The following is an 18,188-nucleotide window of genomic DNA, read 5'->3' as shown; positions in this document are numbered from 1 at the left end:
CAGGATGCAAAAATGTGATATTATCCTTTCGAAAAAAAAAAGTAAATACATTATTTGAATTTAACCATTGTCATACTTCTTGTTTTTAACTACAACCTAGAAGTAAAACAACCTCAGTGTATTTGGAAAGTAGTAAATATTTCAATGCAGTACGAATAACTTTATGATGGGTTTATACTGCAAAAAGATAAATCTATTGCTTGGACCTACTGCAAAATATCGATTTCAGTACCTCATTAAAACCACATAAATGCCAAAATTTATGTCATGAAAGTAAAAACAATTTTTCGAGTACATTTTTAATTTGTTCATGGTTGATTCTTTAACAGTTGCCTGAAATATTATAGGATAATATGGAAACATATTTTTAAAGTCTAGTTTACGATATAGTAAACAATACTTTGAACACTTATCCTAGCAAGTGACCACTTTGGTCATAAAGCATTAATTTGAACCCGGCTACGACATTATATATTTATGCCAGTTTTATTAATGGGTCTCTTTGTAGTTTCTATAATCCTTATCGGAAAGAGATACCGAATCAGCATGCAAAGAGAGTTCTTCCCAAATTAAAAAAAAATATTAAAAAATCTTTGGAAAGAGTAATCAAGGGAACCAAGGTTATAGCGGTAATCAAAAGAATGTATCCAGGGACAAAGAACGGACATGGAAAACATGCATACACAACAAAGAACATAAAGTAACTAAAATCATACATACAAAATAACAAAAGCAAATGAGCAACTCGGACTCCAGTAAAAACTGGGAGCATGGACCAGGTGCACCGGTAGGGTAAGCGTCCTCTGCTTTTCTAGAAACACCCGCCGAGTTGCTCATAAAAAGTCAAGTCCGGGGTAGACAAACGAGGAAAGGAAAACTGACCCGTTGAATAAATCAGTTTTCATGGTGCAGATGGATACACCATGACGATCCACGAGTTCATGATGACGACCATAAAACTTCTGTAGTGATGACTTCAATCTTGTAGCAACATAACCCTGTTCCAGAAGCCTATTTGTTAGAGTTCTATTGCGATACAAAAAGTCTGCGTAGTGGAAAACAATAAAGCATATTTCATTTATATTTATTCATGTTTATTGATGTGGTATATCGCGAGAAATTTAAAAGTTAACAGTTTGTTAGGACCGTCTGCTTTTTTATCGTTGAAATTACATTAACGTGTAAACACAAGATTAAACCTCATAACATTACCAATTCGCCGGATATAATGATTTTTTTCCTTGATGCGTGTCTACTGTTCACCATGATTAGCACGATTCGATTCCCAGAGCGTCTCATGATAAAAATTAATCGCACAACCCAATTACTTTTAATGTATGGTGTGCAAATTAAGTACGTCCAACTGGGGAAAACTCGATTACAAATGTATTTATTAGTTTCACACCAAACATCCCACGGCACTGCTAATCAGACTGCTATAATCGAGTAAATAATACATGCTTCAATCAATATGGACACGGACAGTTTCTACGATTTTGAAGATAATAAAAATATTTACTTTTAAAGTAGTTATTGTGAAAAATCAACCTTGACCCAAGCAATTGGAGCAAAAGAGGAAATATCTTTTAAAAGTGTCTGATTAACGTGATACGTTCCGACCATTGTTGCTCCATGCAGGTCCGGGTGTCAAAAGAATAGGCCTGCAGCAGCGCTAAGCTTGTCGTAAAAGGCGACTAAATAGTGCTCAGAAACCTAGCCGGGGGCTAGGCGCTCTGCCCACAGAGCAACTGGGATGTGTGCCCCAGGTGATGGAACGGGGTACTCCTGGCGTGTTACATGCTGGTGTTGGCAGGCTTTATTACGGAAAACCCGACCGCAAACCATAGTGGTGCACCGTGTTGGGGAAGATGCCACGTTCCTCGCACATTATAAAAAACCGTGCTGTTGTATTCGATAGGAGTAGGAACCTTTGCGCTCTGTCATAGGAGGCTAAATTGCCCGACCCTACCCATCCCTCCCTTTCATCTTGTGGCAATCAAAATTTGTCGACCCTATTATCCTTACGTCCCATCCCATTCTTTTTATTTTATGTTCATTTCATTTCATGTTCATCGTCCGAATATAGCTGAAATATTGCTGCTCGGACATTAAACCCAACAATCAATCAATCGTCCAATCCGACTATTGTTTATAGCATGACACAATTTGCACATAGAATAGTTCAAAATGCCTTTATCGTTCCAAAATTATTAGAACGTTATACATTAATTATTCTGTAGAATAGTGCAAACCATAACACTAAATTACATATTGAAAATAAGAAGCGATAACTATGTTGAAATAGCATACGAAAATACTGTTTATTTGTTTTCTAAATGTATCCGTCCAAAGATGGATTTTATTTCTACATAATAATGTAGGATAATGGGTATTCACACAAAAATGTTAGTAAGAGTGGGGATGTCAGACTGCAGATAAAACTCTTTGTAATAATCGAGTTGTCCTTAATATTAACCCTGAATTTTTTCCCAGTATGTGGTTAGTTCCTATAAAACCACAGAATCTTGTGCCATTACCGGGACGTTTTAAAGTATACCAGACGAACCAGAATTAAAGTAATGAAACCCGTTTGTAGTAATTAATGAAAAACGATTTGTGTAAAAATTGTGAAAATGTTTCCCTAACTTATTTTTGCAATTGTTTAATTACATATTTCTTCTTTTTATTTAATAGTATTCGTTTTCAAAATGTGTACTTATATGTGAATCACAAACAATTTCTATACGATAAGGGAATCTTACTTACAAGAGGAGTAAAACTAATTTGAAAAACCCTTGGGAAAAGAATCATGGTTCTTTCACACGAAGATTTCTTTGTTCGGAAATGATAATCGAATGGTTAAATTACCTAATGTGTCCAATTAATTTCCAACATGTTGATAAAATCAACTTATTCCGAATCTGCATTGGAAATACTGCGCGGTTTAGCACGGATAATATCCCTTGGGTAAATTCTGACTATTTAATGTTCACAGCTTTTTGCCTAATTCTGAACAAGGATCGCTAATTATCCAACAGCAGACACAATACGTTTAAAAAAAAAGAAAAATGTTCAACATGACAGTGCTACCTCTGCAGTAATATACGTTCAATAATTTTTCAAAATGAATACTTCTGCATACATGTCATGTTATGTTTCGTATTTGTGTAACAACATTAAAGCCCCATTTAGAAATTAAAAAAAATGACATACGCGAGCTAATTAAGATGTGTGCAAATTAATCTGAAATTAGAATACTTGTGTAAAAATAAATTTGCTAAACGTTCATGTATCATTTACATATCTGCACTTTAAGTGGTATAATTTTAGTTTTGTTGTAGAGTTAAGGGTTTGATTAATTTGGTAATAACTTTTGGGTAGGACCTCAGTTATTCAAAATTTCTAAAAAAAAAATACGGAAAGTTTTACATTTTTAACTAATGAAATGTACTTTAGCTATAAATAAAAAATTGTTGTATACGTTTTACACCCATTTCCAAGGATATCCATTTAATTTATGTAATGAATTCGTTCAAGGGAGACAATATCTCCTGCCATATGCTAAAAATACTTTATTCTAAGCATTCTAAATTAGAAACTCGTTGTATCTTATTTGCTTGAACTTGATTGTAATCTTGTTTAGATGAAATCATGTCATCCTATACAAAAAGAAATTTGCTTACATGATTAATCAGCTCATAATTTAAAGTCTTTATTCTTATATACACATTGATAATAAATTAGTATAGTCCGTAAAATAATAACAATATTAACTTGTACATGTATCCCTCAAAACATGTATGCACCATTTGTAAAACTACAGAAAGGACGTGGTCAATTCTACCTAAATATAACTGAAAGGTGCATTTTGAATTATTATCATTTGTTATCAAATGCGCAGAGTGAGTTTGGCATGATTACTTTCTGCATTCAAAGTACGGAAGACGATCAAGAAGATCGGATGACGTCATACTAAACCAAAAGTTTAGACGGATATTTTTTTTAAATATCCTGTGATGCATACGAGAAATACAATAGTATACGTCAAAATGATAAAAAATGAAATTACAGATAACAGATAAACAAGATAATAAGGAGTTGGTTTATACATGTTTCCCCAGATATCACCCAAATCCCATACCACCACCACCCCACAAAAAAAACCTTGACTCCTTTTCCGTTTTGTCATAATTACCAAAATATCTGACACGACTGCAATTATATAAAGATATATTATAAAATAGTTTATTATGAAACAAAGAGATAGTAAAATAATCGAATTACCGTATAACCCAACCATTAAGCATAAATCGTGTAGCCAAGCTGAGAAGCTTTCCTTTAAAGTGTCACTCAAAAAAAACAATGCTTCAGTTACAATACTATAGATATAGTAAGAGTAATCAAGGGAACCAAGGTTATAGCGGTAATCAAAAGAATGTAATCCAGGGACAAAGACCAGACGTGGAAAACAGACATACACAACAAAGAACATAAAGTAACTAAAATCATACATACAAATATAAATTGGGATATTTTGTGTTTTTATCTCAGCAGAATATTCACTTTATTTGAGAAAAACCGGGATAGTTAATGCTTTATATATTCATATATGACTCAATTTAGACCCAAATACATTTGATTGTGTTCAAATGATTCTACCAACGAGGGTAAATGTGTTGACAACTTTCAACCTGTGTGCAACTTGTCATAAATGTAAATCATGAGGAAGAGACTTTAAGGAAAGGCTCGTTAAATATATATATATATACGTTGTTTTTCTGTCTTTTTTAAACACGACCACCGGAACCGTGCCTTTAAGTTTTCCATATTCGGCAACAACATTCCTTTTTAAAACAAACAGACAAATAAGAAGTCAATAAGGATGCTTAAACTCAGTGTAATTAACATACATAAACGAAACACGATTATCTCTGCACAAAACTTTAAAGCTGTGGTACTCAAAGAGTAATGAAGGAAACCAAGGTTATAGCGGTAATCAAAGAATGTAATCCAGGGACAAAGACCAGACACGGAAAACAGACAAACACAAGAAAGAACATAAAATAATTAAAATCATACATACAAAGTAACAAAAGGAAATGAGCAAATCGGACTCCACTAAAAACTGGGAGCATGGACCAGATGCACCGGTAGGGTAAGCGTCCTCTGCTTTTCTAGAAACATCCGCCGAGTTGCTCATAAAAAGTCAAAGTTTCCCTTCTAACCAGAGCTTTCCATGGTTGCCCAATAATGAAATCATGTTCACTTTTTTAAGATTACATATATATAAATTTTCCCAAAGGGTTTGCTTTTAAATATAAGATATATCAATATATAAGCAACTTTTTGACACAGTTCGAAACATAATCAAGTGAAATGCGTGCATTTATACCTTTGTGTGTCTTTTGGGTGCAATATAATTATTAGTAACGTGTAAAAACAAAAGATTAATTTGAAGTTTTCCCCCCGTATTTTGCTGCTGTAACTGTTTGCCAAATCATTAATAATTTTTACAAATATTTTGAGAGGGGTTGGTGTAATTCTTTCATTTGATGGAAACCATACTATGTTTATAAGTATTAATGATGCCTTGTGTTAAACCCTGATTTTTTTTTCTGGTCGAAAACAACGATTTCCTAAAACACAAATATATGAAATACAACACATGCATATAATTTCAAATACTAGCACCTTATTTTATCAACTAGTAATTATATTGTTTATATATGAATATACCATTTAACGCTCAACTACAGGATACAAAAATAATCGTGACACTTTTCATCAATAAAGATATTTTGATGGGTGTTATTGGGGTTAATGTAAAGAAGAAAGTTCATGGCTCACAAGTCCATCAAGACGTAATTGGTTATGATTTATATCATAGAGAAACAACAAGAGACAGTTCACAAGTCCGAAAGGCAATACACTTCAGTTATTGTAATAATTGTCTAGTTTACGATCCGATACATGGTACTACATTTAGAAAACTAATGTAGTTTGTCAGTAATTAGCTTCTTTGGTTACTTTCGATTTTTGCAAAGTAATGTTTGTGTTTGAAAATGATACGACTATCAAAATAGAATCGAGCATCATATTTCGTCCCACTTTCTATAAACTAGTCATTGGAAAAAAAATACTTCTAATAATATATACAAGAATCATGACGTCACAGGTTAATCGAAAGTCTTAAAGAAACGTGTTCACTATTATATACCATTATAGAGTATACATGAAGCAGATGCGAGTCTTTTTTTTAAGCTTTTTGTAAATTATGACGTATAAAACTGAAATTCTACAATTAAAACCTTAAAAAAACACTTTGCTGGACTGAAAGGTAAACGGGTTGTAATGCTCGAAAAAAAAACTTTGTCAAACGAAGTGTTGTACAAATGCCTTTATTATGTAATGTCATTCAATGATCTTTTTTTTATTAACAAACAAAAATGGAAAACCACCAAGACTTATCAACTTTGAAATTCCGGTATAGTGTTTAGCTATTAAATCATATAAAATGTAAGGCCTGAACTTAAGAATTGTAACGAAAGAAAATCAATAAACATACAAACATTGTCCACATTTCATTTAATAGTAAAAGAAACAAGATGAACCTATATTTAAAATTAACAACTCAATGGTAAAAAAAACCATACAAATAAACAAAATGACACTAACCAGCTTAAACTGGTTTATATGTATGAAAAAAAAAAATTACATAAAAACAGCAACATGGACAGGGTACACCAATATTTGTCAATCCAGGTTAGTATTGAAATACAAGTTTAACCAAGTTTTAAACGTAGTCTATGACAAATAAAAGCATTTACATATAGAGATGTTCCTTTAGAGAAGAGTTTTTTTAAAACCAATACCAATCAGTTGTGTAAAATGTAATGTGTATTTCTATGATATAAACATGAGTAACGATGATAACCTTGCATACTAAAGAATACATTAACTAAAATAAATGAAGATATTGTAGAGATGCTTGACAAATTATTCAATTGAATCGAACTTGCACATGTCTTTTGAAAACGAAGAACGATTGTCCTAACGGTGAACTTGATTTATGAATAGAAGTTCCGTAAAGTTTATGTATTTTAAGTTATTCAACACGAAGTATGGTTCCTATAATTGGATAATGAAAAGTCAAAAATAAATCAAACAAAACAATTCACATACAGTGACTTTTGATTTAGGTTTTAACCGAAACATGTTTTTTAAAGCAACTTAAAATTGCTGACATTATCGCTATTTTGTTTAAAATCCTTTCCAATCTCACGCCAGTCGAGTGAGACAGAAAATTAATGTATAATGCACAACATACGTGACATCACGTAACATTCCGTCGAAAAATAGTCCCGAAAGAACACTTTGCAGCGTTTATAAAACTTACATATTTAGATTAGGAAAACTGAAAATAAAAGGGAACTAATACCGTTTACTTCAGCAAAACAGCGATAAACATATTATTTAATATTTTTTCAACTCGCAAGAGTTTCTCATGCAAAGTCTCTCGACGATATAAGCATGAGAAACTCCCTCTCGTTGAAAAAAATATTAAATAATCTAATAATATCACTTGAAATTACCACCTTTACTTACAACGTATCAAGTTAGTAACGACAATAAATGTGTTTTTTTTTAAAATATCTTTGCGCTGAGAGTTTATCAATGAAACAAAATAAAAAAAAATCAGCTTCTGAAAGATATACATAAGATTTTACCTGCAATGACTCCGCTAAAGTAGTATCGTCCTATATTGAGGCAAGACGCTACGATTATGCTGTTGCTTTGGCCAGACAGTAATTGTGCTAATAAAATTTCCAAATGTCAAATTATCTGGTTAAGTCAATAATTGAAATGAAATCCGATGTCAGGACCGGTTGTCGGAAATGTTCAAATGCTTAGCTGACATAATCTGGACGAATCGATTGTCGTTTGTACGGAAAAGAGAAACCGTGTTGCAATATTCTGCGGACGCAATCTTTGTTCCGTAACAAGAAAGACCAGGAAATTAACATTTAAAATTACAATAAGTATATGTAATAAAGCTAAAATTGACAATTCTTAACTCTAATTTAATTTATATATTTATATCAAAATAATATAATACATCAATTTATTCGTCATTTGTCATAATATAATATAATTATCCATTAAACGATGTGATTGTTCTTGTGACTCTAGTACGAAGCTAAACATTTAACAAGATGCCATAAAAAGAGTTTTATTTTGACATTGTTAATTTTTTATCTTTCAATCGCTATATACCACGATACTAGTCTGTTTCTAAGGTAGACAATAAAGTCTCATTATTTTGAAGACTCAGAAGGTTAACGGCATACAATGTTGCTCAAGACGGAACATCACTATTCTGATTTTTTCCCCAATAAAGAACATTAAATTAAGCACTGTTCCAAGACGCTTTTATTAGCATGACGCCCCAAAGAACAATTACTTTCTATCACTAATGTGACTTTATTATTGTCTAGGTTTATATTAGAAAAGACAGGAAGTCGTAAAGTAACTATGCCCTAAGCTTACAAAATCTTGGCCAGTCCACTTAGGGAATTCAAATAAATAAGATCAAGATATACATTAATTTTTGGGTAATGAACCGGTATGATGTTTTTTTTCACATTTTATCTAATATTAAACTATTAGTCTCCTTTTTTCTGACACATGTCTCAAAGATTATGCAGTAGATTGTTACTTAGGTCACATATCAATTTGTCTTGAAAACAGACTTGTGATTCTTAGTCCAAATATTGAAGCACCATTGACATCGATGACGTTCCACCAATTGTTTTTTTTTCTTTTTTTTATTATTTTCTTCCTATTATTTCATTTTGTTTAAACTTGTGTATTCATATTGAATAAGATGTTTTATCCCTCCTCGTCAACTTGTACAAATAATGATATTTTGATGTAATTCGTTTTTTTGTATACCTTTGTACATACATCGGTTTATCAGGAGATATATATATACAAGCGTCTCAGAATGTGACGACTCTATTCGCTACACTTCTCCATCAAACTGATACAGGGAAGATAACGTAAACTTATAGGAGGGTCTGAAAAATTCCCAACGATGTTAGAACTCAAATTTGCGATGCAAATTTTTGGTCGTTCCCTCCGCGGGACTCGAACTCGCACCGCTGTGACATCTATGGCAACACCGCCTGCACAAAGTCCAGCCCCCTAGACCACTCGGCCAGCTAGGCTATATAAAAATATAGCTTTCGCTGACCGGGTCATTAATCTAGGGCTCTAACTTGGTACACGGTATATGGTAATACGAGACAGTTCATATAGGTGTTATTATGTAGGATATATATATATATACATTGCATAAAAAATACAGTTACTCAGACGTATTTAAGAGTTTTAACCTACCAGGCCATTTCATATCTGTTGGAAAAGATTAATAACATACATCTTGAAAACTTGTTTGTTGGGGTTTAACGTCCGAGCAGCAATATTTCAGCTATATTCAGACAATGAACATGAAATGATAAAAAAAAGGATGGGTCACAAGGACAACAGGGTCGACAAATTTTGATTGCCACTAGAAAAAGGGGGGATGGGTAAGGTCGGGCAATTTAGCCCCCTGTGGCGGAGCGCAAAGGTTCCTACTCCTATCGAATACCACAGCAGGGTTCTTTAACGTGCGAGGAACGTGGCATCTTTCCCAACACGGTGCACCACTATGGTTTGCGGTCAGGTTTTCCGTATTATAGCCTGACAACCCCAGCATGTAACATGCCAGGGGTACCCCATTCCACCACCTGGGGCACACATCCCAGTTGCTCTGTGGGCAGAGCGCCTAGCCCCCGGCTAGGTTTCTGAGCACTATTTAGTCGCCTTTTACGACAAGCTTAGCGCTGCTGCAGGCCTATTCTTTTGACACCCGGACCTGTCTTGAAAACTACCCAACTTTCTATTAAGTACCATTCCATATGAAATTTAGAATTGTGTAGCATATGATGAAAATGATTCACTATTATTGTGTTCTTTGTATTCATTTTAAACATTGCATTCTAGAAACCAAAGGTTTTATTTATTTGGCAATTTTCCTTCATGTATATTTTAAACTTAGATTACATTATGAGTAAGGGGGATAACTTTTGTTATTAATAGTTGATGAATATGAGTTTTCTCAGTTACACTTGGTATTCTAAATACAATCCTTTTTAGAATAATATCTTACGGCTCTTTTAAGATTTTTGTCATCAACAAAAACCACAAGAGCACACTGTTGCAAAGGGAGATAATTCATATATACTTACAAAGATAGCACTACAATTTAAATTAAATTAATTTAATAATCAAACAAGTGGTATATAAGATCGTTGTTTGCTTTTTGGAATTTCAATAGGAACAATTAGACAACCAAATTAATTTACAATTTGGAAACCTGTATATGCCATCCACCTTCATATATCTGTTTAATTTTTATACTGTACTTAATATGAAAAACAATTTGTCGAAAATGCATTGCTCTGAAATAATGTAACTGCTATGGAATTGCCTTTTCAGAAGAAGTTTATCTAATTTAGTTATATGATAAAAAATGGAAGCTTTTACTTAGTATTTTACAATTGGTTAAAAAAGTTTATTTTTCGCTTCATAAACTAAGACTGCCCACTATTAGGTTAAGTATAATGTACTGTTTAACTTAAACTAAAAAAAAAACAATGGGAAAAGAGTAATCAAGGGAACTAATATTCGATCTGAAATCAAAGAATATAACACAAATAACAAGGAACATGAAATGACCGTGATAAGCGAATATAGAATCAAAAGTAAATGAGTAACCTAGACTACATTCAAAAACAGGGAGTGTGGACCAGGTGCACCGGTCAAGAACACATGCAGAGTTGCACATTAAATTTCACGTCAGAGGTAGACTAAACGAACACTATCATACGGTGAACAAATCGATTCTATTGATGAAGATAGGTTCACCATAAAGATCTACGAGCTCATGATGACAAACAAAAAGATGCTTTCCTCAAGTTAAACAATAGTTCAGTCCTAGTAAATAGTGTTACGCTTCTGCACGGACATTTTACTTAAGGAAAATACAGGCTCTTTTGAGTTGTTTTGAATCCGATTTTCTTCTTAGAGTGTTGGTTAACCAAAAAGCTAATCGCAGTTTTCAGATTAAAAACGTCAGTTCTATAACTTGCGGAGAGCAGCCAAATAATTGTAGTGTCCCTAATATTTTCTACGCGATGCACTCATTTCTGCAAATTCATGCGGCAGGTGTCAGATTAAATCCTTGATTTGTAATAGTATATGAAATGTAAAATGTAAAAATCACTCTGCAAACATATAATTTGTACATAATTTTAAGGCCATGACTGGCATTTTAATACATGTGTTAACTATAAGTTTGTTAACTATGCTTTTCATACAGTAAGTATTAGAAATGATTTGTGAACCAATTAAAATGAGCTGAAGGACTTTGAAAGAACGTTGACTATTCAAACCATGATCGTTTTAATCAAACTGAACTGTTTTGCTTTAAATTATTATTTACCCTACCTTTATATAGATCTCATTTTGGTTCGTTCGCTATGTAATTTTATTAAAGTTTTTTTTTGTTTTATATTGTTTCCAAGGTATCGGTGTCAATCAAAAATGTAAAATATAATGACAGATTTATGCCACGACTAAAGATATTTGAGTAAAGAGAACTTTTCTTTTCAGATTACTTCAACACATTTTAAATACTAAAATACTAATCAGTTACTCAAAATATACTTTTAACCATAAGGGATCGAGAAAATATCAACAATCCTGAAATTTTTAATTCTTTACTTATTATTTTTGACTTCGTTCACAACATTGATTCGCTGATATTGAGTAGATATACTGGATTTGATATATTCTCTGTAACTTGGTCGTTTTATCTATTTCTTGAACAACTAGATATTTGCGATATAGAACCATAGATGATGTGATATAAATTCGAACTTGTAAGGAAAAATTAGCCTTGCAATAGGTTGTTGTGTGATTGTGTTATAACTCATGATTTATGTCATAGCTCGCCGTAACTAGGCAGACTTTCTGGACCGCGGTAGACTTTTCACAATTACACTCCTTAAACAGGGTTATTTCACTACAAAATTGAAGTCATCGCAACAGAGGTATTATGGGTCTCATCACGAACTCGTGGATCGTTACGGTGAATCCATCTGCATCATGAGAACCAATGTTTTCACCGTGTCATAGTTTTTCTTTTTTCTTTCGTCTACCCCGGAGTTGACCTTTTAAGAACAACTCGGCAAATGTTTCTAGAAAAGCAGAGAACGCCTACCCTACCGGTCCATGTTCCCAGTTTTAGTGGGATCCGAGTTGCTTTTTTAATTTTGTTTCTTTATACATGTTATTTTGACTACTTCATGTTTTTTCATGTGTGTGTGTGTCTGTATCCCCTTTCTTTTCTTCTTAGCTGGATTGCATTATTTTGATTTCCGCTGGAAATTGGTTCCATTGATCATTCTTTAAATGGTGAATGGAGTGTTTTTGTATAATCACGAGTAACATGAGTTGAATTAATATTAGAAATCATATTTAGAAGTCTTGATCGTGTCTTAAAGTGAAGACTTGAATTTTGGGTCATTTTAAAGAAAAGTCAAAATTTGTATTTTCACAATTTTTAATGAGGAGAAAAACGCCCTTTGGTCATATAGTGGAACTTTATGAGTCTTTAACATATACCGTATTTCATAGATAATGAAATCAAATCAAATTTCAGTAAATACAGTAAACTCATTTATATTGATTTTTGTCTTAATTTTACAGCCCATTAAGGATTTAACAGTTCAAGCAAAAGCTCAATATATAAAAATGTTAAAAACAGAGCAAGAATTTGAAAATACATATAATTCGTGTCATACCTTTCGCTACCATGAATTTATTTTATCGTGAAAATTATAAAGTAACACAATATGGGGAAATAAAGTACATGTAAGGTACATGTAAGAATGTATTGTCTATGTAGAGTAAGTTGATAGCCCTCTTATTAATTTTTATTATTTGCTAATACGGACTCCCATAGCGATTCCCTCATGATTTTTTTCAGGATATTATTCAAATATCAGAGAAACTGGGAGGGGGCAAATATAGATGATATAAAAGCTATATTACTACGTTGGTGAGGAAAATAAAGATAACTTACCTTTATATGAACTTATAGATTAAAAACAAATGCCGAATAATCCAAAAGGTGCACAACAGTTCTTCGTTGAAGAATAAACACCAAATTCAAATTTGTAAACATTCAAATAAAATCATTCTTACTTTTGACTGTACTGCCTTCTACAAACCACGTATTATCCTCTCTCGTTTATAGATTCTAAGATACAATAAAACGTATTTAACTCCGCATAACGTCTCGACCCAATGCGTTTTGCGGAAGGCCGTAGGAAGATAGCAATGAAGACAAAACCTTTCAACACGCTACCGTACTGTTATAAAACAACCCATTTTTATTAACCAATAATTGATTTAAAACTGCATGATAGCTTATTGATGTGCTGTTTATCCATAATCTAGCCGATGGCTTATCGGTCCTTGAGAAATTATAGATTTGATTTTCTCATTCATTGAAAACTCCATTATTTACTTTGTTTACAAGAAGTAATAGTTTGGATCATAATGGTATTTGTGGTTTATTTTTTTAAACACTATCTTGATAACGTTCATATTTTAATGTACAAATATGAACTTGGTGACTAAAATGTGGCAAACACCTATTCATTAACAAGAAAACAGCAAGCTAATTCTTGTAGGTTTGGTAGTATTATCCTATTTATAGTCAAGTCCCCAACCATTAACATATCTTACCAATTGTACATATATATACAGTTGCTATCGGTAACTACTATAGCTATAGCCGTGTTTTATTAAACGGTTTACGTCGTTTTCGAAGTTCTCTGTGTAGTGATGTGTCACAATTAGTTTTTACAGATGTTCAAAGTAAAGAAAACACAGTTATTTTCCATTTTAATTCTATGCTAACCGATTTGTTTGTATTGTCCGACGAACATATTCGTGACCGTTCGAGTTAACATAGTTGTCTTGTTGCCTACAATAAATCTCAAGCTATAGTACAATAATTTTGAATACTTCCGATATCTTTTTGCAAAATGATATAATTTTTTTGACAGCGCAAATTGATATAATAGATTCCCCCAAATGTATAGATATATGGAGGATTTTTATTACAAATTATTCTGTTGAATATTTTTACTAATCCACCTTATATTGTAGTTTATTTGACGATAATCCTTGATTTTAAAAAATCTTAAAACATTTTTTTTCTGTGTTCAATTTAGTGTACATTTAAAACATTTGTTCCAAAAAGCGTCAAACGTTTTCAGTGCTGCGGTTAGTATTCAATTTGTACCAAGAATACGTTGTCACATTACTCAAATATAAGCTCAAAACGAGATGCATTCAACTTATTTTTTTTTACTTGTACTTAAGGTATTTACAGGATATCTCATTTAAGATGTCAAAAATGAAACTTGCTGCATAAAATTTTGTCAAAGTGCATTTTTAAAGGCATTGACATTTAATTTTTGTATTAATTTATCCATTGATTTTGGTATAACATCGGGTCACTACTGGTATTTAGTTTAAATTTTCCTCATATTATTTCTGTATCTTTAAATTAAAACGTTATCATTGTGATAACCAAGGCTGAAAATTAATCAGCTAATTAATTTTTAATAATTTGTGCTCTATTGTTTGAGGCAACAGCTGTATGGTAAAGTACTTTATGTCAAAATGACAAATCAGATAAAACTTATTCGAAGAATGTGATAGTAAACCCAGTATTAAACAGCCAATAAATCATCAAGGAGTTTATTTGTTTACTTTTAAAAGTTTACATCTCTTAAATAAATATTTTTTGTTTGTGCATTTTTGCTACCATTTGGTATTGTTATCACACATTTATGTAATAAACCTTTTTGTGTATTCTTTGTATAAAATAAAATTTTAAAATATCATTTCATAATATGATAATTCATAATATAAAATAGTATATTATATATATGTTTATGTTTGCATGATCCATCGGCATATCATCCATTGCTCCAATTCATAGAAGTTTTGAAGTAGGAAAGTACCAGACCATGTCGTTTCTAGTGTTTTCTTCTGTTATCATATTCACCATCTGTTTCGTTTAATTGTATAACTTTGAGTTATAACTTTGAATTAGATTACCACTTTGATATTGTGTACAGTCTATCAGCACAAAGCAGTACAAATAAAGATAAAGATGTCCGACCTTTGAAACATAAAGTAGTTTATTAATAGCAGTCAATACACATTTTCCGAAAATTTTTGGCTACTCCAAAGACAAATAATTGTAACCAAATTATCTCTCTTATGCGACGTGTCGTTCGTTTTTAAATCTTCTATGTAAACGTTAAGGTCTTATATTAACTTTTTAAATTATTTCATTACATGTTTTGCACTTGATTATAACGACCATGACTTGAATTTTTCATACTAATGGCATGTATATCAATCGAATTTTGATATTTTTGGCATTATGGATATGTTATGGCAGATGTTTAGACAGTTACTTAAACACATACCAAATGTCCCTGAACCAATTGAATGACTTGCAATGAATTCCAGATCAGTAGAAGTTAGATTTGATTGATTTTGATTATGGGTTATTCTTGACATTGTACATGTGCCATATCATTGCTGATAGGACCACCATGATATTTTATTTGCACACATCTTACATACAATTTCACCATAACAGATGAACTCGTCAATATCACACGGCTTTATTTATTAAAGCAGCTGCAAAAGAATGCACTGCAAGTTATAAATACGACGAAAATGAAGACAGAGTCAACACCCAACGTTAGGGAACTACGTGAATTATAAGTTAAATATAACACACTAAGAGTATCGACCAAGTTTAGTGCCGAGGTTCATATGGCATACAGATTTTATTTTGACGGTTGAAACTATGACGTAAAGAATCAATCTGTCCTCATGATAGCATGGTAACAGTGTCAAAGTACAAGTATGCATCCTAGACTTTATTTACATTATTGCCTGCTAGTTATTCTATTCTCATGCACAATATATGTTTTTCGTAAGTGTTCCATACAAATGAACCGTCTATAATTGACAAAGCAAAAAAGCAAGCATTCACAATCTTAAAACATGAATTCACTCCTAGGGAGGCGCTTATTATTCAAATAAGCGGTTACTATTGAATTTTTGAGCATTTGATTGATTAAGACACATTTAGGCTCCCTTTATTTTATCTCCAAAGAATGTAAAAAAACGGTGAACGGGCGAACAAAAATGTATCCTCATAGTTCTTAGCAATATAAGTCTGAAACCTCCGAAAATGTCAAGAAAAGTGAATATTTATTGACACAGCATAATGTCAGTTTGGAACAATACAGAAAAAAAAATTTCAAATAACAGCGTTTCTAGCCCTACACGAAAAACCTCCATGGTAAATTTATCATGCTATATTCCATTAATATGGCGAAATGTTTATCGTATTTTTCTTTAACGACCTCTTATACCGTTGGGAATTTTGAACCAGGAAGAGATCTCCTATAATGTTTTAAAAATTCATTTTTTATCATTGTAGTGGATCATTAGATTAAACACAGTCTACGTTTGAATTGTTCATTAATGTATCTAGGTTTATCTGATAGGAATACACAGATAGTTTTGACACAGTTAACTGAAAACCATGAACATTGATTCCAGCATATGTTTAGCACTTTATTATTTTTTTTTAAATAATCAGGGTCAAAATTTGATTTTAGGAAAACAAGTTTTGTTAAGCACTTAAAATTTCAAACACTATGCTTAAAAGCTTGAAAATATGTATTTAGTAACATGTGGCATTGGTGGCTGCATTAAACAATATATACATGTTCTTTGCACATTAAAATCAACACAAACATAAAATTAAATACATACAAAATATAGAAACATTAACACGTAAATGGCCACCCTCTCCGATCGAATATTTTCGTTTAAAAAGAAATTAATAATACAGATTTTTGAACCTTTTTACATGGATAAAAATGTTTTGGTATACTTCTGATCTTCAATGCTCTACAACAAACTGAATTCATTTGTATGACTTACAAAACAAGCGACAAAAAAAAACGTCTCTTTTATTTTATTGTAGTATTGCAAGACAGTTTTGGATCCAAAATAATTGCCCTTTTTACGCAACATCATTCTTTTTCTTAACAATTTAAGCTTGAATTATATTCATACTGCGATACTGTCGTAGATGCATTTCGTACTTTCGGACTGTGTCGTTCAATGTAAAGCAGCACTATGGCTGGTGTCTTTCAAGAAACAAAAGAACATGTTTAACCTTATTTCTTCTATGTTTTAGTAAGATTCGTGTTTATTTCTGTTTCTTTTATATATAAGAAATATGAGATGTGGTATGATCGCCAATGAGACAGTCATCCTCCACATGCCAAACAACAAACAATTAAACTTTTGTACAGGTCACCACAATGTTGTATGTTTATATTGTACGCTTGGTTTTTGTTTTGTTGTTATTTTGGTGTAAAACTACTAATTCCTATATCGGAACAAGTTATTCAAACACATAACATGACAATAATGTTCTTTACAAATCCCTGCGTGCGTGGAAATTTAAAGCTATCTATTCAAGATTGCAGATGTCCATATTTAGACGCATTCAGGAAATATATTTAAATCGCTGAATACATGTGTTACTGCTATGTTGGAACCTTCCTAAAATAAAGAAATACAAAACATTTCTGACTGTTAAATAAACTATTATTTGCTCTCTGACAAAAAGTGTGAATTTATAAGTTAGCAACATGAGAAACAAATGTCATCGTGATGAAAATTTGTGGACTGCAAGGATCTTTTATTTCCATTTCACGTGTTTTGTCTACTATGTTAGCATTAACAAAAAAAAAGGTTCAAAAATAATCAAGGGGGCCAAGATTTTCACAAATATTTACTCAAATGAGTCTTTTTTGTATTTTTATGAAATGTTTAGAACGTACTGATACACAATTACAAGATATTAGTCTAATACATGTACTTATAATTCTTATTTTGTAAGCTCTCGTTCTGTATCGTCAAGCAATAACAATTAGATAGTCCCTTTGTGGAATTTC

The 18,188-nt window shown here is 32.0% G+C and overlaps 1 protein-coding gene across 3 annotated transcripts in view; it reads right to left on the bottom strand.

Moving 5' to 3' along the window:
- The window catches only part of LOC148622514 (zwei Ig domain protein zig-8-like), a 63,838-nt gene that overhangs the window by 29,798 nt on the left and 15,852 nt on the right, over window positions 1-18,188 (bottom strand). The window contains exon 1 of one of the 3 annotated variants that reach the window (XM_088572541.1): window positions 13,315-13,509. The exons of 1 other annotated variant lie outside the window; for it this stretch is intronic. The gene's annotated coding sequence lies outside the window, so the exon portion shown is untranslated. One more of the 3 variants, XM_088572543.1, reaches the window with a different exon arrangement.

This window comes from Perna viridis, chromosome 3, assembly GCF_037379345.1.
Source record: "Perna viridis isolate PV_CMFRI_1.1 ecotype Kerala chromosome 3, ASM3737934v1, whole genome shotgun sequence".
Taxonomy (NCBI): Eukaryota; Metazoa; Mollusca; class Bivalvia; order Mytilida; family Mytilidae; genus Perna; species Perna viridis.
Note: the sequence above shows the minus strand (reverse complement) of the source record. Positions and strands in the feature narration are given on the sequence as shown.